This window comes from Coturnix japonica, chromosome 5 (assembly GCF_054131305.1).
Source record: "Coturnix japonica strain WE chromosome 5, WE-NBRP24, whole genome shotgun sequence".
Taxonomy (NCBI): domain Eukaryota; kingdom Metazoa; phylum Chordata; class Aves; order Galliformes; family Phasianidae; genus Coturnix; species Coturnix japonica.
This window is the reverse complement of record NC_140667.1, coordinates 15,218,572-15,239,903: the sequence shown is the minus strand read 5'-3', so window position 1 is coordinate 15,239,903 and position 21,332 is coordinate 15,218,572. Positions and strand designations below refer to the sequence as shown.

Below are 21,332 nucleotides of genomic sequence, written 5' to 3'. Positions count from 1 at the left end.
TCATCATGTGGTCATTTTATCAACCAAACAGCACTGTGCCTCTTGCTACTTTGTCAACCCAAGAGTTAATTACACAACTGTGTTTGTTAAATTTGTAGTATTTGGGCCACATAAGAACTCAGAGGAAAAATGTAAGCTGCCTTATTTGTTCTGAGACTGTAACTGCACTCAAGTCAGTATCCACTGTATTGTTCTGTTATGGGTAACACTGTTAAACAGTACAGGTTCTTGAAGAAATACAGCTGAAACACTATGTAAAAACTAGGGATATCTTCTGAATTTATTTTTTTAATCGCAGGTATCAGAACACATTAAATAATCTTGAAAATGAAGTTCCTCGGGGAAATCATCACTTAGAGATACAAAACAAAAAAAGCAAAGTTACATTTTTTTTTTTAAATACTGTTAAACAACTATTTTTTTCTATTTTAGTCCTAAAATAAAAACAAAATGAATAACAATAATCTCCCCCTTGAAGACTTTGTTCTAATATGGTTTTTAAGAGTTTCAGTGTAAGTGATAGTAATTAGGAACTAAAACAGTTCTTTCCATATAGGACATATTCTTGCTTTGTACTGCCTTTTAGCTTCAGGCTACTGATTCTGACCTTCATAGTTGTATTTTTTCCTTTCAATAACTGTAGCAAGAGGGAACATAAATTGCTAATGCATTTACTTTCCTGATCTACCCTTTTAAGTTTGGAAGCTGCTGAAGAAAACACAGAAAAGAAAGTCCCCTCAAAAAAGTAAAATAACTGGTAAAATATCATACTCTTGTTTCTGATCACAAGAAAAAAAAATCGTAATAAATTTCTCCTTTTATAGTAAAACAGATCAGTAACTCGAATAACAAACCACAGGGATGTCTAAAGCTATGAGGCAGGGTAAGGAGGAGAGCTGAGTGCATCCCAGGTGTAAGGAGTTAGATGTAATGACATGCAGCTGGGGTGTGTCCACCAGCATGCCCAGCTGCAGGAGCTAGTGGCAGCCAGGGAGGGTAGAAAACAGAGGAGGTGTGGTAGAACAAAAGGGTGCAGCACAAAGGGGGAAAAATAAGGTGTTGATTGATGTTTGTCAAAGGATTTATTTATGTTTTAACTGCTAGTGTGACAAACTACGTCCTAGTCCAGAGTTATTGCGAATCTTAGTTATTCTGAAAGGAAAATGGGACCATGTCATCTCTAAAAAATAAAGACCTACTGTTCTAGGTGCAAAGCAGCAGAATTTGCTTAATCACAAGCACTCTCCCATCTGCTCTTTGAGAAATGTATGAAAAGGTAAGTGGCTCAAAGGTTATATGAACCAGTTTCTTAGGAGTCCTTTTTGTAAGTGTAATGTGATTACATGTGCTTACCTGCTTGTAGTTTTTTTTAATTATTATTTTATCTGTTCTTGGTCTGCTGTTTAAAAGTATGTTTTTAATTAAGTAACTGGTGGTCATCGTGTTTGTAGGTGCTGCTGGATACGTTTTGATTTATTCCATTCTTATGAGTTGGGACCCTCCTAAGTTACTGAGAAATCCATACTTTACAGGGAGATTGAAGAAGAACCAAAAGGTTGGTGACTTTAATCTGTGTCCAGTTTTTTAATTCTGTGACTGGTAGTTTTTTCAGATGTTGTCTTTATAGTCCTAGTAGTTTCAGCGTGCATCATGACTGAATTCTATTTCTTAAACTGTGTTATAACTAATAGTATTCGTACCTAAGTCACCACATTTTGAGATAAATTTGAGAACTTGTGTGTGCTGGATAAAGTAGCTGTTGTATGAAACTCTTAGATAATAGGAAACATGTGGGTATGTGGTGGAAATTAATAGTGAGTTGTGTGAGTTCTAATTTCATTCTTGAGTACCTCTTTAATATGAATCTGAAAGCTTGCCAAAAAAAAATCTTCACTGATGTTGAATTAGGGTCTCTTTCTCTGTATAAGAATTTATTATTGCTGAAACATAAAAGTTTTTCTGACAATTCTCTGGACAACTTAATGTCCTCGTTATTAGCCTCATCAATTATAGGTTGTTGTTTATTTTGAGGAATACTATGAGGTTCATTAATACTGAGACTTCTACATGTTTATTGTAGTAGACTGCAGTTCTCACTTAGACATTATATTTTATGTACAGAGAAAGCTGAAGTTTATAATGGACTCAGAGAATTGCAATTGCATATCCATTGACTTGTTTCATGGAGTGTACAGTAAACTAAGGAGCAGAGGGTCCTGTGAGACAAGTTCTAATATATGTGGACAGTTACGTTGCTTACTCAATAGTAATATTTGTGATTTCCTGATCTTTTGATAGTTTACTTTGCATCCCAAAGGATCATTCTGTGTATCTCTTATAGGAAAAGGTCTTTTCTCGTGCTGGATGATTAAGGCTTGTGAATCCTATTGTATGAGATGACAGAAGTATTTCATGTTGAAGTAGTATGTGAATCCTGTGAAAGCAATGTCCTAGCATAGTTTAATGTATGCAATGCAATGTTTGGAGCCAAGTTATAGTTAGGAAGATGAACAGTTATGGGATATGTTGTGTACCATTGGCATCATGGAATATAGAATACAAATTACAGAATTGTTTAGGGGTGGAAGGTGCCTCTAGAGGCTGCCTGGTCCAAACTCCCTGCTCAAGCATGAACACCCAGAATAAGCTGCCTGGGAACTGTGTCCAAGTGGATTTTTAACATCTCCCTGGGCAATCTGTGCTAGTGCTCTGTCACCTGCACAGTAAATAAATGCTTCTTGGCAGAATAGGTTTTTTTCTGGTTTGTGCCCATTAATTCTGGTCCCAGCACTGGACATCACTAGAAAGAAACAAAACCCGTCTCAATATTTGGGTTAAACAATGATGTTTGAGCTCCTAACAAAATCTTCAAATGAATCCTCTTAACCACTTCACTTAGGTTAAATTTAAAAACCAACCAAACAAAAACCTGTGCTGCCACCAGAAACAAAACAAACAAACAAAAAATCTTTCAATGTTAGGTACTACTAGTATTGTTTTTAATAGTTATATCAATACATTCATTTGAAGTCTTGAAAGAGAGAGACACTCTGATAATACTTAGAAACATAAAATTACTTTCAGGGCTGAAAGCTTTATGGTTTTCCTGCTGAATACAGAACATTACTAGTAAACGTACAATATATTTTCTAAAACAAATAATATGGCTTATCAGTGGAGTGGGTCTCTCTTTTGAAATGTTTATGTATTACTTAAACAACATTACACTTATTTCTTGAATGCAGGTTACAGTTCTCCTTGTAGTTCCAAGAAAATGTCAGTTCTCCTTCCCTGAATAATGACATCAGGGATTTTTTTCTGTGCTATTTGTGTGGAGATTTCTTGTGTCTGAAAACAAGTAGTGTTTTAAATCTGCAGAGCAGAGTACAGGCAGACTTCTTGAAAATACTCTAACTCCGTGATTTTCAAATTGTTGTTTTGTCTATTTGTGTGCCTGGAAAAATATCTGAGAACCAGTAAAAAAAAAATGTATCCCTCAAAGGAAGCAGAGCTTTTGCACCTGAGTTACTTAGATAGTTACTTGATAGACTTGTGCAAGTCACTAATTCACTTCAGACTGGAATAATAGAATCATAGTATTTCTCAGGTTGGGAAAGACGTACAAGATCATTAAAGCAACTTAACTATACTACCCTAACTAATAACATTAGATTTACTCTAACATTGCCTTTTTTCTTATGTATTAGAAAAATTCAGTTTTTCTGGAAGACATATTTTTGTTTGCCCAACAGTTACAGTTTGAATGCAAGAACTATCTTCAAAAACTTTGGTTTACACCTTGTGTAGCAGAAGAGCTACTTGAGTCCTCTTGGTCATCAAAGGCTGTGAATTTGTATTGATGTAAATAAAATAAAATCCTTCAAAGGGGGGGAAAAAATAAAGAAATACCGATAGATAAATTTTAAATAACTTTGAGACATTTCCTTAAAAGGCCTATTTATTAGAGCATAAAGAATGTCATTAGCAATAGAATGTAATTGCAAGCAGAAAGAGCTCTGTAGTAGCACAGTAATAGAGAAGTAATAGGATTTAAAATGGGTGAAGAAGTGCAATTATCTCTCTTTTAGAAGAGTAAGGAAAAACTGAAACATTCAGGGCTGTGAGTGTAATACAGGGGAGCAATAAGCTTCACTTGACTTAGAACTCCTGAAGAAGGAAAAATGTTCTCAAGAGTGTGTTTTTAACATACCTTATTAGACTTCTAGCTGAGGATTGAGAGACAAACCCATTCTTTTATACACAGCAAATCTCTGTGTGTGCACATCTGAAGCAATGAAGTGTTTGGATGAAATGTTAATGTCAGTAGGCAGCATTGAGAGGGCCATTTAAAGACTCCAGCGAAATCTGTGTCCTTTACCTGAGTTGAATTCTGGATCTGGACTTGGAGGACCTGTTAAGTACTTGAGCATCTCATTAGGAAAAAAAACACAGACTGTTATTAGAAATTCTTTATGAAAAATAGCCCTCCCTTGTTTCTTTCTTGATGAGCTCTAGCAGCCTGATTTTAGAATATTTCTAATATTTGTTTGGAGAGGATGAATACAAGATGGTTTTGAAATTTGAAATCCTAGCTGGAGTATTTTCTGTTTTGAAATCAATGTATTGTTCTTTTACTGTTTTTTTTCAACTGTAGCAGATTATTGAGGTAGTTTTCTGTTGAAAATATTCACTTAAAATATGTGAGAATAAGAATTGGTGTTACCATGCAGTAAAGGCATTCAGAAGATGGGCAAAACATACAACAGCAAGAGCAGGCTGATTGACTTTTTTTTCCAGTAGTGTTGACTGTATTGATAAATGAAGTATGTTCACAGATTGTGACATGAATTTCCCTAGAATATTTGTAAATCCAAGTGAGAAAGAAAAACATGGCTACAGTGGTAATGAGGAGTCTGCCAACTTGTACTGTTTGCCAAGTAGGTGATATTGAAAGGTAGCAGTGACATTGCTAAACCTTTAAGAACTATAGTTGTCTGTTGAAAATACGTTATAAGCCTTCTGTTACTACTGTTTGACATCTGTGTATTTCTTTTCTATTGTATGCTCTTTTAGTATTGCTATTTTGTACTGGTGGAGGAATTTATATGAAAGGAAAATGTATTTCTGAACCAGTGCCTTCCTTTTTCCTTTGAAATCCTTATTCTTTTGTCAAAGAGTAATTCAAGGTAATTAAGACCTGTATTTCAGATAAAAACATAGTATCTCACTGACATCCTTTTAATTCAGTGGATCAGAGTCTTCATCATTCAAAATAGCATGTCAGATTATTTTTAAAAGAGCATGTCTTTCACAGATCACTGTTTAGAATGTAGCTTAAACTGTTTTAATGCATGAAGGTATCATAATCTTACACACATGCAGGACACGCTGCTTTAATTTTATATTTGTGCTTGTCTTAAAGACTTCTGAAGAGCTTATGTTTTCCTTTTAAGTTAGTTTTGTGCTGGAATACTTAAGAGCTGATGTGCTTGGCAAGAGCCTAGGCTTCCCTTCATTGTTTTCCAAATACAAACTTTCATAATTGAAGTATGCTTAGTAAGGATCAAATAGTTCATTCTTTTAATTAATTTATTTAACAAATTTACTTTTAAAAGAGTCAGACTCTTCAACAGTCAACAGTAATTGTGTTCTGTTGCAAATTTAATGGGACTACAATAATCCTGTAAGCCATTACATTTTAATTTTTTTTTTTTTCCACCCAATTATTGTTGGTGTATTCAGGGTATTTGGTGCTTCCCATATGCAGAAAATAAGCTGCATATTTCTGTTTGGAATAAGGGATACAAATAGGAAATAAATCAAGGAAAAAATACTATCCATTACTCACTCTGAAGTGGCATGAATCTTGAAATAAACTCTTCACCTGGTGATCCCTATTGCTGATAGGAGGATTAAATTTATAGTTTTTTAAGAATTCAGCTTATGGAAAAACATAGAATTCTATACTCCACAAAAACTGCTCTGTATAAATAAGAATTCCTAAATGAATGTCAGTTATACTTACATGCCACTGTCTAGAGACTGATTTTCTATGAGAAATAGAGAGTAAATGGTACACTGTACTTAAATGAAGAGTTGGTCCTAATTGAATAACATGCACTTGGTGCCTTCAGCAGCCCAATATCATCTTATGTTGAAGGCTGGGATTTAAGGAGCAGAACCCACTATTAAACTTCAAGTGAATTTGCTTCAGTTTCTTTTTAAAGAATGTTCTTTCTCTTCTGAACTTTACTAGACCTCTGTTTAAACTTCTTTGTTAAACAGCTGAGGACCTTGAAGCCATTAGTATAAGCTTGCGCAGTTGAACTCTTCCTACAAAGAGTTGCAAAGAACTCTTTGCGGGGATTAATCGAGCAAAAAAAAGGAATATGTTGAGAGGATCAGATTTCATTTCAGTTTGATTGACAGTGTAGGTACTCAGACCTGATTCTGCTTAAAGATTTCCATGGAGAGATCATCAGAAAACACTGAAAAGCTACAACATCAGAACTCTTGCTCCAAGCAGCTGAGAGCTTGGTTTTGTCTGATATGAGAACATAAAAAGGAAAATGTGAGTGAGAGGAATAGAAGGGAAAATCTGCTTCTTCTGCCCTATCATGCTTCCTCCCCTTTCCTCTCTTGTTTCACTAGTTTCTAAATAATGTTTATGATATAATCTCTGAGTTGCTTAGAAAAAAAAGTGAATTTTGCTGAGAGTTAATGGATCCAAAGCTGTCTCTTATCTTCCTTGTTCCTCAATGATATCTGATATGAATACTTCTGCCCTTAAATTTTAGTACTGCCACAGGGGGTTTCTTTTGTTGTTTTTGTTAGCTGCAGCCAGCTCGACTGGGTTGTTGGCATTCTGAATTTGATAGTGTATCCAGAGGAGCAAATGGTGCTCCTGCTATCAGCAGCTGCAAGTTTTCTGAGTGGGCAGATGTAAAAATAAAAGGACTGCTAAATATGATGTTAGACTTCAGGCTTTCCTTCCTTGAGCTTTTCCTGAAACGGTACAAGTATACCACACAGATCTAAATTACTATGTCTAAGTGATGCAGGCTGTCATATCTATTTTAATAAATGCTTGAGGCTGCCTTAGAACAAGGTTTTCAGAATTTTATGTCAAGCAGAACATGAGAAAATTCATAGATTACTAATTCTTTGATCTTGTTTTGTTTAGAAATGATATTCTAAAACAGAAATGATTTGTGCGCAATTCTTTTCTTTAAATCAGAACTTTTAGAAAACATTACAATTCTACTGAACCAATTCTAAGTATGTCAGCTCATTTGTGAGGTGGGAAGCTAGAGGAAATGTTTGTGAATGATTTTGGAGAGTTGTAAATTGACTAGTGAACTACTTATTTGTAAGCAGTACTTTTGACTTAGTAATAATTAACTTAATAATTTACAAGTAAGTCCTGATAAGTAACAGCCTATGGAATCTGCAGCTTTTCTTACACATATAAAAAAGGAAATACACTTAAATCCACTTAATGAATTATCATTCTTTTCAGAGGTGTCAAGTAAGTTAGTCAGAAATGTTCTGAATGCTTTATTGCACCTCCAAAACCTTATGTCTTTCAGAGTCTAAGCAGAAGCAATTTTGTTTTCTTATTTTTTTTCCTATTCACTGTAGCATATGTTGATATTAAAAATGAGCAAAAATCCTTCTTAATTCATCTCTTAATTTTGTAGTGTCATGTAGGAGTTGCCTGCAAGAGATTTGAAGGTATCAGATACTTCAGGTTGTGTGGCTTATATTCTGGATTGAATCTGAAGTATTAGAAGGACGGACAAGTAGCTGGAGAATTCTTAAAGCATTTAAATATCTATCTACATATATACAAAAAACAAACAAACAAAAAAACAAAAAACCCAACCCAACAAAACAACAACAACAAACAAACAAACAAAAACAAACAAACAAACAAAACCACCAGCCCACAAAAGTATTAAAAAAAAAATATGATGGACATAAAATATTCTTCAACTGCTTTTGTTTCTCACTCTCTATACTAATAAAGCCTCATGTTTAAATACAAAGGAGCACTGTTTAGGTATCCTGTAGTTATTTTAGAACTGTGACATCTTTTAAATACTTCACAAACAAAAGGGCAAACAGCTGTGTGGGTAGGAAGAATCAGAGGAGAAATAATATGTTTTTTTTTCTGAATCACAGTGTCAAATAGACTGAAATAGGTTTTGAACCTACTTGGTGAGATACTTGGATACTTTATGATAGGATATGAGAAACTGGTTTTGTAAAACCTCATGATTCAAGTTGTAATATTGATTGCCTAATCTGTTTGGAAAGACTAGATTTCTATGGGCATTTTTGAACCTTATGACTTTGATTCTAAGTGACCTTAAATGTGTACTTAAGTGAATAGCTTGGTTAGATTTTTTTTTTTTTAAAAAATATATTTTATTACAGTTCTCTTATAAAACAAAGCTAAAATAGAGTTCAATCCTCAAAAATCTGAGCTAGGAAAAGTAGAAACTTGGCACACCATTACAAATGTGTTCAGAATATACTATGGGGTTTTTTTGAGCTGACTTCTGCTTGTAGTATGTATTCTTCCTGTTCAGTCAATAAATTTTGCTATTGCATTTTTCACCTAACATCCACCCTGATCCTTCCCTGAAGCAGCTCTGTGTTGTTCCACTGGGCCTTGTCTCTCTTACAAGAAAGCAGCTATCAGTGCTACTCCCCTGAGCATCCTCTTCTCTGGCCTGAGAAGATCAAGGTGCCTCAGCTGCTCCTCACATGTCTCTTACACCCTTCACCATCTATGTTGCCTCCTTTTGGATGCCTTATAACAGTTTTATGTCCTTACATTGTGGTGCCCTAAACTGCATACAGCGCTCACTTGTGGTGAGACTTCACTAGTGCAGAGCGGAACAATCTTTTCCCTCGATCAGCTAGCAGCGCTGTGCCTGGGGCATCCCAGTGTGCAGTTAGCCCTTTTGGCTGACACTTATATTTTGCAGATCTGAGCAGCTAGACTCCTGCCTACTCCAAATCTCTGATTTTTCCAGAACAAGCAGCTGACTTCATGCTTTATTTCTAAATCTGAAAGATGGTATGGTGTGAATAAGGAAGAGTTTTAGTAGTGCAATTTGTCACATGGAATCTTTGCATTGTTTCCATTGCAAGTACCGTTTGTTTGTTTTCCCCCTTCCCCCCACCCCCAGTGTTTTCCAGCTATTCACTAAGAAAGGTAGAAGAGATCCTAGAGATTACCTTATCCCGTATCTCAGTAATGTTTGTGAACTGAGATGCAACAAATCTATATTTTAATTGAAACTACTGCGTGTGATCATCAGAAGGCCATCACAAAAATAAGTATGTGGTGGAAATTAGATGACTCTTTTTATAACAGCAGTTCCTGGTATGTCTGACTTCCTGAGACAGTGTCATGTTAATTATCTAATTATTTGATAGCTCTGTCACGGAGCAAAAGGACATATCATGCAACCTCAGGGTAAAATAAAGTGGTTTAGGAGTGGTGTCTTCACTCTCCTTCTCTCCCACACTGCTGAAGGTATAACAGGACTATAACAACTGAACGCTGATTGAAGATTGACAGAACCATCAACTATAAAAGGAAAATGGACACACTTAAAATTCTGACAGTATAATGAAACTGCCAACTAAAGTAATGAAGAGGGTCATACCTTGTCACTGTTGCAATAACGCTCATATTCTGCAGCAATCAAGTTGCTGCTATGGTAGTATAGGTATACTTTTCTTACAGAGCTGTGGGCTTTTCTTTTTAATTTTACGACCCTTAAGGGGAAATGAGGCAGTTAAGAAGCTCCTTCTGCACATAAGTGACTGAGGTCTTAATGACTCTTCTTTTTGCCTTGAGCTATTGCCTATTCTCCCAGATGTTACATTAAGATAAAAAGCACAAAAACATCTAAGCTGTGATGCATGGCATTTCTTCTTGAAACTGCGAGGTTCTTTATTCATTTGTATGATTATTCATTACTTTTTTAGGGGGAAATAAAGGCAGCCCCAGCAACAAAAGGCTGATACTATATTACACATTTGTGTTACACCACCTTATCTATGGATTCTGATGGAACAGATGTGCATATTCTTCCTCATAAAGCTGATTTTTGTTTACAGTTATTCAGAAAAGGGCAATAAAAACCTGTCAGTTTTCCCTCTTTCAGGCCAGGGTGTATTAAGGATAATAAGGATTTCCTTCAGCTCCCTTGCCTCTGAGGTGCAGTTAATGTCTTAGCTTCTCATTTCCTTTCTCTGTGGATCTTGAAGTACTATAAAATAATAAATGAAAAATAACAATTCTTGGACTGTTACAGGGAACTGTGTTTCCATCATGCATGACGCAGAGCATTTTGCTGTGAACTCACAGTGATTGCATCTGGCTGTATACTTTCTGTAATCTTTGTATTTTATTTTTTGATTGCAGTATTGATTGTCCTTTGATCAGAGGCACAGTCACACTCCTAGTTAACTCCATTGCCACTGAATATGTAAATTAAACAGAATACCTGCTAACTACTTTCAGAAGTCTTTCACTACTCCTTTTAAGAAGCATAGTTAAGTGAGCTCTTCAGTGTGACTATTTAGTGTGTACTGAACTTGTGTTGTTTGCTACATACTTAGCCTCTTCAGAGACTGAGAATACTTTCTCCAGCTGTGTGTGAAGCTGTCTTTCTGAGTTCAGTATTCACAGAATGTGGTTGGGCTTTTTTGTAAGGAGAAGGGAATGACAGGAAAAATTGGTGATGAGGTCTACTTGATTTTTGTGTTTCTGAAATTAACACAGATGGTCTTCTGAGTATTGCCCTGAATGTAATGGTGTTTCATGTGTTTCTCTGAAATGGAATTTTGGCAAGGGACTGATAAAAGATGAAGATGGGGAGGAGGGAAGAGTCACTAGTATGGTTGATCAAAGTGTATCAATTCATAAATAAGAAATGTAGCATGTTTTGAAGATCTGAGTTAGTAGTTTGAACCCCTGGGAAGACTGAGCTTCAGTGATTGGCAGAACATGTCAGATAATAAACTGGTATGATAGAGAACCTGTTTCACAGCAAAAGAATTACTCCATACTACCTGAAAGCAAAACTAACTTAATTTCTAAAGATGCGTTATGTCTTCTTTCTCATTGTGTATATATAAAATTCCCTTTTTTCTTCTTCTAATCCTGCACTTGGTCTTTGAGTGTTTCATTGTATGTTGTGTGGTTGGGTTGGTTTTTTTTTTTGTTTTGTTTGTTTCAAGAACAGGAGTAGAGATTAAACTGCTAGGGCTGTCAAGCAGCCACTAATATTCATCCTAAAAATTTTCTTGGGAAAGTATTTCTTTCTGATCTTTCTGTGTCTGTGTATATTTTTAAATCTGCTGCTTCTGTGTGAGATCAGGGATAAATATTAAAAGACAGTTGTTAACAAACTCAGTCTGTTACTGTGATGCGTCTCTGTTTATGAATACCTGTCATCCCAGCTAGATATTACTTGCTGAGTTTTGGAGTCCTTTAAGGGATGTGATAAGATTACAGGTGGATGGCTTGTAAGAAGTATGTTACAAATTGATCTCAGCAAGCGTGTTTTCTTTTTCTTTTTTTTTTCCCCCTGATTCTTGGTATTTATCTAGTGGAGCACTTTGTTTTAAGATGCATAACAGCAGAAAATGAAATGATGGTCAGTAGTCATTTAGGCAAGGCTTGCACGTAATGCCTTTTTTTTTTTTGTCTTAGAGTACGATCACAATTTATTTCATTTTTGCATAACAAAGCATTTTTGTGCTGCCTTAAGACATAGACCCAAGAGCTGGTTTTGAACAGCGTGGCACAGCTGAATCAGTCAAACTTATGATGTACTCTTGTAATTAGTTGAACCATCACATCTATTGAGCACATCATGCTTTTAATGTAGCTCGGATTTGAGCATTTTACCTTTATTTCACCTTCCTTTTGTAACTACACTGTGTGTTAAAATTCTGTCCTTGACATCAGAATGTATGCATAGGCTTCCCATTTGTCATTAAGCACAGAGGTTGAGAATTGTTAATTTTATTTTTCAGTGCTGGTATTTTTCTTAGTCTTAATAGCTTGAGTTCTTTTAAATACAATACAAGCCATCTGTTGCTGTTAGGGTGTTAACACCTGAGATCTAAATGATTGCTCTCCTCTGAAAATTGAAGGAATGATAACATTCTGAACACAGAAAATGAGAGTATTAACATAATACCAGTTAAGTTAGCATATTTCGAGAGATGAAGGAGAAGGTTGGAGAGAAGGGCCGCATCTCTTAGTGTTTGACCAAGTGGTAACTGAATGCCCTAAAAAGGGAATTTTCTTTATTTGAAGGCTGGAGTTAAAATTTTCAGTAACATCAGTGGCTTAAGTATTCCCATCACTTTTGTGAGCTGGTTTGCTTTGAATTCCAGGTTTGGGGTGAGATACAATTTCAAATCTTTTATGGAAAGACTAGTTCTACCTGACTGAGTATGTGGGAGAATTGAGAAGGTAATCTTTGACCATGTACTTCAGATTGTCCTATTATTTCTTGTAGCACAGATGATTATCGGACTGGTATTTCTCATAGTTGTTCTTGAAATTAAACAATTTCAAAGCCTCAGTGTGGCATACCTCAAGAAAGAGCTACTGAACAAAAGGCTTCCTCAAACTACAGATTATTAGTCAGACTTCTAGAGATGTTTAAAATGGTGCATAAACTTACCCACTCTTTAGGTATTGAATAGTAGTTGCTGAAGTGCCACAGTTTTCTCCAGAGTTCTTCCAAATTTAGGGTGAATTTGTGCTGTAAATTAACACTGAATTGTATCTTTCTCTTGGTTTTTTTCCTGTATGAAGCTCTAAGGTATGTTCTTCAGGAAATAGATGAAGTTGTATGTGAACATGACATTTAAATTAGCTATACTACTTTGCACTTCATCAGAAAAAAATAAGTGAGTTAATTTGTAGTTTAAAAAAAAAATCTACTTTAAAAGATTTGTTGTTTTCATTAATACATTAGCACAGACAAAATTCTGTCATACTCAGCAGTGGAGGTACTTTAATGCCCTAGTACTGCTCCTATCTGTGTACATATTTTTAATGTTCATTATCAACTTCTGTCTCTGTAAAATATTTATGCATCTTAAGTTTTGATACTGAAGTACAACTATTATAATGACAAATGCAAACATTAATAAGACAGGATGAAACCTAGAGCATAGAATGTCTTAATTATTAATTGATTGGGAATATTGTTCATCAACAGAATTCCTCAGATGGCATTATGAAGCTTTGCTTAGGGTTTGTGTAGCTGTAGGTATGAAATCATAGTCTGAGGACAACAGTGTGCATTCAAGTGCTAAGATTAAACAAAGACACAAGTTTTATCTGTCAGTGAGACTAGCTGTCCTGTAAGATGTAATTTCTTCCAAAAATGGATTATTTCACTAATGTTTCCTTATCATTTCATAGGCTGATATGCTGTCCAACATACAGTTATCAATGGAAAGGCTTATAATGTTCTGTACTTTCTAGGATCTGTGTTTATAGATAGAAATATTTCTGGTGGTGTTGTGATTTCTTTGTGGTATGTGGTATTTTGTTTTGTTTTTTTTTCTGTGCATTTGTTGCTCGTTCTCCCCCCCCTAAATTCTCCATTTAGAGCTGGAAGAGATTGTCTGCTCTGATGTGGCATGCATCTATACCCCCCACTTAGACAGGGAGTGCATGGTTTAGGTGCTCACAAGAAGGCAATGAATATTTAAAATCAGTATTCAGCAAACCTGCAGCTCTGGGCAGGGATGGATTATTTGTTGGATTCTGATAGCAGCAGGTCTTCCTTTGTATTCAAAGGTATTTATAAATTGGAACTCTAAAGTTGGTACCTCTGAGTATTTTGCATCCATTATAGTGAGCCATGTGAAGCTGTCCAAAGCAGTGATTTCCCATCTGTACCATGTCATGAACAACATTATAAACTTCACAAATAGATTATTTATCATTTGAACTAATCAGAAATCAGGAGTAGAGAAGTGTTTGCGACTGTCTGCAGGTCAGATTGAGTCTGCTTTTGTTCCCTGTGAGACTTGATGAATGATGCTGAGCAAGTTACTCCCTCAGTTTGTGATGCAGAGTTTATCTTTGTATTGTGTTTTGACAGCTGTTTTCTCACACCCCCAATGTGGGATGGGGAGAGAATCAGGTAAAAGTGAGACAACTTCTGTGTTGAGATAAAGAGAGCTTAATATGTAAAACAAAAACTATGAGTGCATGGAAAACTAAGAATTTATCCACTTTTTCCCATTAGCAGGCAGATGTTGCTATTTACAGGAAAACAAGGCTCCATTATAACAGACTCTTGGGAAGACCAATTGTCATGATCTGGATCATAGCCCCTTCCTTAGCATCAGCTTTTATTTTTTAGCACAATGCCATGGGGCACCTCTGTGGCCAGTTTGGGTCAGCTGTCCTGGCTGTAGCTCTCTTTGCTCCTTATGCACACCCAGCTCCTTGCTGGCAGGACAGCACAAGAAGCAGAAAAATCCTTGGCTTTGTGCAAGCACTGCTCTGCAACAATTGAAACACTGATGTGTTCTCACCTCTGTTTTCCTGAATAATCTAAAATGTACAACCAGATTAGCTACAGTGAAGAAAATAATTTTAATCCAGTCAAAACCAGGATATCTGTCAAACTGGGAATTGTCATGCTGACTTGTTTATTGCAAATTAGGTCATTGTAGGCTGCAGAGGAAGAGCCACCAGAAAAGTATAGAAGTAGGATCCTCAAATCAAGTACTTCAGGGCAGAATTCTGGGCTTTTATCCTCATTACTTCATGGGGTTTTGGTTTCTTGGTTGTCATTTGCTTTTGTTGTGGTTTTTGTTTTTGTTTTGTTGTTTCAGTAAAGAACTTATTGCACTACAATGCAGAAAGCATAGTGAGCAATCTTTCTGATGATCGTGCAGTCATGCACTATTTTCTTTGCTTCATAAAAGTTGCCTCTCTCTCTTGTTATGAAAGTTCCCTGAAATAAAAATATACTAATAACAAAGCAAATGGAAGTACTTCTTCTCCAAGAGCATGGACAGGTACTGGAATGGGCTGCCCAGGGAGGTGGTGGTGTTACCAACCCTGGAGATGTTCAAGAAACATCAATGTTGTACTGAGGGACGTTTTTTAGCAGGAAGTATTGGTGATAGGTGGACAGTTAGACTTAGTCTTGGAGATCTTTTGCAAACTTGGTGATTCTCTGATTCTATGAAATACTAAGGAGAAGCAATGCATTTATTGTGCATATCAAATTTATATTCACAGGTAGACTTAATTTGGGCTGTGTACCTGTACACATCAAAAGTTGCAAAGGAACATAGCTGTTTTGCAGCAGATACTGGCAAATGCTTATTGCTTGCTCTTTCTGCCATAATAGTTAACCCTTCTGCAGATCATATTGGATGCCAAAGGCTTCACAGCTGAATGACAAAGAGCTACAAAACAGCTCTTCCTTTAAGGCTGCATGAAATTCTCAAAACTAATAGTTTGGAAGTTATGGTCTGAGAGATGTCTGTGTTACTTATTTTACATCTTATCCCTTGAGTATAATAGTATAATGCATTTCCCCTCGTAGCATTTCTATTTGCTTAAATTCATTGTGCTTGGATAAAGAAATATTTTCCTCCAGTTTTCTTTATTTTCATTTCCCATTTTCCTTCTTTAAACAACAGCTGATATCTTGGTGACTTAGAACATTGTACTTAGTGCACTTTTTTTTTTTTACTCCCGTTGGTATTCTCTCAAAGTGTTTCTTGCTAAGAAAAGAAGTTTACATCTTACTTTAAAGTTAGAGGCAAGTAAAATCATGTATTTTTAGCCTTCACTCTTCAGATTCTATTAATTTAGTGGATGAATTGCATAAGAAATCCATCATAAGCTTTGAAAAAGAAAACAATTTGGGGGGATGCTAATTTTTAAAAGGGTAGATAGGGGAATAGGCTATTTGTTATGTTTCATGTCTTAGATGAAAATAATTGGCTCATTAATCACAATATCAGCTTGGTCATTTTAGGAAGGTCAGGCTGAAGAATAAATAGAAAAAAGATACATTATTATAAAATTTAAAAAAACAAACTTTAAGGATGTCAGTGAAAAAAAAAATCAGTAAAAAGCCCTTTACATTTTGTTACTTTATGTAAGTAAAATTCAAGATAAAATGCATTATTTTAATGCCTTTTCTTTCCCAATCCAATTTCAAAACTTGCAGAGAAAATATGATGTAAATGCATGTATATATGTACATACATACACATTCAGACAGTACAATGAAATTAATGCTGGTTTCTTACTTCAGAACATTCTGGATGAGTAGGTGTTCTTTTTAGCTTTGCTACAGAATCATGGAATGGTTGGGGTTGGAAGATACCTTTAAAAATCACCCAGTTCCAACCCCTCTGCTACAAATTCAGGCTGCCCAGGGCCTCATCTTGCCTTGAATGCCTCCAGGGATGGGTCATCTGCAGCTTCCCTGAGTAGCTGTGCCAAGGCCTCACCACCTTCCCAGGGAAGATTTCTGTGCCTTACCTAACCCTACCAATTTTTTTAGTTAAAAACTGTTACCCCTTGTTCTGTCACTCTGTCCCCTGATAAAGACTCTCTCCCTTCCTTATACATACGTAGATCACTTAGAAAGTAATATTCTATTTATTTCCACAGAAACTGCAACAGATTCAAAGGGTACAGTAACTCTATTGGATAGAACAAATTCTCAGCAACAAAACAGTTTTTCAACATAGTCACCGCCTTTAGCAGTGCATTTTTTGCCAGCAGTGAACAAGAGCCTGTATGCTGTGCTGGCAAAAAAAAAAACTGCATCAGCAGAGGCAACCTGCACCACCCACTGCTTCTCTGCGCTCTCATCTGATGTTTAGTCTCCAGAAACATTTAGGAAGTGTCAATGAAAGAGTTAGTGGTTGCCATTTTTTTTTTCTGCATGGAGCAAGTGCCTTTGCTTCATCCACACTTCTGTGTCAGATGCTGTTTTGTCAGAGTGCCCCTCTGCTGCCAGCTGTCATGCAGCAGCAACACAGAATGGGATACTGGTGAGGAGGTTCGTCCCCTACTGCTGTACCACTGACATCCACCTTTGATGTCATGAGCCAACATAATGAAATGGGAGGCATTAACTCTGAACCAGCTCTCATATTTTATTTACAAATTACATCTTTGGAGGCTCTGTTGATTGGCTGCTATCCTTTTTTGTTTAACATGACTGAAGCTCAGCATTAAGGCAATAAGTCTTAACAGAAACCTGGATTTTAAAAAGGTTATCACAGAATTGTTAAGATGGATTGAATGGGACCTTTGGTCCAACTCACCTGCTGTGTAGCAACTGTTTCTTTCCAAGCTCTCTTTTACTGCCTTTGAATGCCAGTGGTTGTTGCTGAAGTATGGAGAGAACAAACAGAAGCCTAAAGCACTTTTCATCTGTAGGTTTTCCCTATTGCTTCAGATGTCAGAACTTCATGTGATAAGAGTTTTGTTTTAGTTTCATCTCTGTAGTCACAAACTTTCATGAGACTGTGGTTTGTTTTTTTAATTAAAATTACTAGATATAAATGAAGTTTAAAAAGAATTTTGGAAAATATTATCTGACAACATAGGGAATTTCTGGAAGTGAATTTTTTTTTTTAATATAATATTTTGAAGATGAATCACTATTTAGTGAACTTGTGAATGTGAATGGCGTTATCACTGGTCTGTCTCTTTATTGTATCTAATCATTCTGTATTTTCTTTGCAGAATCTGTATCATAATATAATTCTCTGATATCAAAGTCTGCTTTCTACAGGATCATGCTTTTGCCTTCAGTGGATAGAAGTCTACTTGGTTTTGTTTTCCTAATCATGACAGGACTTTTTAAAGACTGGGTAGATTTAATACCTTTCTATTCAGTGCCATCTAATTTGAAAGGATGACTACAGGCGTTGTACAGCGTAATATACTGGCTTACTGCACGCTAGTATAACAGACACTGGGATGATATCCTTATTCTGCTGGACCCAAAAGGATTTTTGGCAGTCAGAATTTTCTGGTTGGTCAGTAAACAGTGGAATAAATATTTTGTTTGTACATTGGCTGGAAACGCTTGTGTCATAGCCAAATATTGTCTTAAAGTATAGTCAAAAAAGAGGCTCTCTGTTATATTACTGTGCATATACAGTCTTCTCTCATTTGAACACACTAATGAGTAAAACATACTATTTTATTGCTCATTTGATTATAAATGTTTCTGTAATGTCCTGGAACCAGCTCAATTCAATCACTATGTGTAGCTTCAAGAATGAAGTCCTAACCCTGATTTTTTTTTTTTTTTTTTTTTTTTCCCTGCATAACAGATGATTAAGTAATGTTTTAATGTTAGGTAATGTTTATCCTCGGTGTATGCCTGCTTGAATATATCATGTAACTTTCTCTGAGATACACTGGTGTATTGTCTTAAGTTCTTTGCCCATGAATATATTCACAACATTCTACTTGATTGGGAGTACTGTCTAAATTGGTAATTTTTAATGAAGGTTCCCTGAAAGATCTTTCGAGGATGGAGAGAGGAGATGACCTCTGTTTATGGAGCAGCAGTAATTACATGCTGCTGAGTATTTTTTGTCTATAGTGAAATCTGAGTGAACTTCAAGGCCTTCTTGTTTGCATCTCTTGTATTGCTCACTAATAGGGGAAGAGTTAAACAAACAACAAAAACAACCCAGATCTCTTACTGCTTTACATGAAATGCCATTGTTGATGTATCCTCTCAAATTATTTTATGACACTACACTTGGTTCTTTTTCTGAAAACTAAAGAAAAACTTATTAATAATCATGTTCTTATGACTGTATCTGTGCAAAATCCTTGTTTACTCTATTTGAAATTAAGGTGTCCTGTTGAGGGCTGGATTAATTGATGTTATCTTAACAATAGTTGAGGAGCTAGGAAAATTGTATGGAAGAGATGTGTGAGTCTTTTCGTTGATTAAACCATGAATTTTAACTGTTGTTAGTCCACCTAAGGGGTTTTGAATATATTAAAAGGATTTTGAATATATTAGGTATTCAGACATCATGCTCAGCTTTCATGGTACCTGACCCTACTCAGACTGTCTCTGGTGAAGAAGTTCAAAATTTTATATCAGCTGGTAGCTTGTTTATATCAGTGTTTGTCATGTAGCCAGTAATTTCCCAAGTACAAGGAAGCTATAATACTAAGGTGATCTATAATGCTTTCTCCCTGAGTCTAGTTGCTATTGTTTTATAATGAGGTTTGTTTTTCATTTAGGCATTCGATTTAATTAGGTTTGTATTGTCCCACATTTAATGTTGTTTTTTCTCATTACCTAAGTTACCCAAATAGTACATTTTGACACTCAAACTCTGGTGTGAAATTTTGCGATGTCACGATACAGAGCTGCATTCTGCCTAGTGCTATTATCAGTGCATCTCAAGGGAAAAAGGTCAGATTATTTTTCTCCATGCGGGAAGTAACTTTCAATGAACTACTAATGCTGATGAGTTTCTTGTGCGTTTGTAATGCCCAAACCTTTCCTATCTGAAACTTAAAAGAAATCAATCACCAAAATTCGTGTCTAAAGCAGATAAAAGTGTTATGGGTGATTTCACTCCAAGTTCACAGCTATAAATGGTGAAACTAGCTTTGAAGAATGATTTTCTGCAGTTGGCTCAAATTGAAGTGTTTTATGAGCTGATTGCTATGGGAACACTGGAACTGACACTTAGCTTTTATCCCTCACATCAGTTTTTTTCAGCTCCAGAACATTCGAATGACTGCCTCTGAAATACGCACCATGAGTTCCACAGCATGTAAAAATGCTGTGTGATGAGTGAAGCTCTCTCAAGAAGTAGTAATTAAGATGAATTCCAGGGCAAAAAACCTGTGAAGCAAACCTACATCTCCTTAACTGGTAACAAGCAAAATGGGCAGAGATCCAATTCAGATACAACATGTAAAAACCCATGCCTTTGAGCTCAGATGAATAATCTTGTAAATAGATACATGTTGCTCCCTTTCTTTCTTGATTTCTTCTGAAATTCTAGAGATGTTCACTGGCTATAATAATCCACATCTCCCTTAGTGTTATAAAGAAATGCAGTCTCCAGTAAATTATTATGCTTGAAACCCTAGCCAAGCGTAGGCATGATAGGACAGACAGTAGGCTTCTAGTTGCTTTGTGTTGCAAGACTATTCAGTGATGTGAAATACAATCAAGTTTATAAACATGCCATATATTTTAAATGATTCCATGGATTTCAGTGGGATTTCATTGATACAAAGTGAGAATGCAACCAATTTGTTACTTCAGTTTGTGCTTTGCACTCGTAATCTCCCTGCTTACAGAGGACATAGACTCTCTTTTTTTCTTCTGGAGTCTCAACAAGAGTTCCTGGTTCATCCACACTGGTCTTCTTGATGCCTATGGCATTCAGGGACAGCCTGTTCTTGTGCCTTTACAACTACCATCTTGAGGAGCATCCAGGCTTCCTGGACTGCTTTATCTTTAAGGAGTGACACTCATGAGACCCGTGCAACAAGCATCCTGAACAGGTCAAAGTCTGCCCTCTGGAAGTTCAAGAGAGCAGTTTTGCTGTCACCCTTCAGACATCTCCAAGAACAGAATTCTAGAATTTTGTGGTCACTCTGCCCAAGACATTCCCCAGCCTTCACATCACCTAGCAGTCCTTCCTTTACAGCCAGGCTGAACGCTCCAGGGTTCGAATACTCATCTGTGCCCAGATGACAAGATTATGGCTGCTCTTGAACAGCTATTTGTAAGTTGAGGAATAAGAACTCAGTTTGGTTTCTAAGTTTCTATTCATGCTTTGTGCTCCTTACTGTTTTCCTAACTTCCTCCAGCTGGTAGACCTTTGGATTTACTATTCCATGTTTCATTTTGTTTGTTTGCTTGTTTGGCATAGCAAACCCCTGGAAATACCTAGGATTATATAATGCTTTTCCTAGATGCTTGTATCTATCCATACAGAAGACTGAGGCAATCTGGCAGCATGAAGAGGTTAGGGGTAATGGGATGTTTAAGTGCTGTGTGAAGTTGTTTATGAGCAGTCTTAGAGTAAAACAAGACAAGTCTCTCATGTCGCATCCATAAGTCATAAGTACCTCTTTCTCTGGAGAACTGTAATACTTTACAGATTTTCATTATGTCTGTGCTCTTGATACTAGTCTAGTTAGAAATGTATTTGAGTGGCAAAGGCAAAATTCTTTGAGAGAGGAAAAAAGCTTTGGACTGTCTTCTAATTCCAGGAACTTGTAA

At 36.1% G+C, this 21,332-nt stretch overlaps 1 long non-coding RNA gene across 2 annotated transcripts in view; it reads left to right on the top strand.

Moving 5' to 3' along the window:
* Positions 1-21,332, top strand: part of LOC107314610 (uncharacterized) — an 88,439-nt gene that overhangs the window by 42,360 nt on the left and 24,747 nt on the right. For both annotated transcript variants that reach the window (XR_014946437.1, XR_014946438.1), the window contains one exon: positions 1,452-1,555. This is a non-coding gene — a long non-coding RNA (uncharacterized LOC107314610). The remainder of the gene's footprint in view (positions 1-1,451; positions 1,556-21,332) is intronic.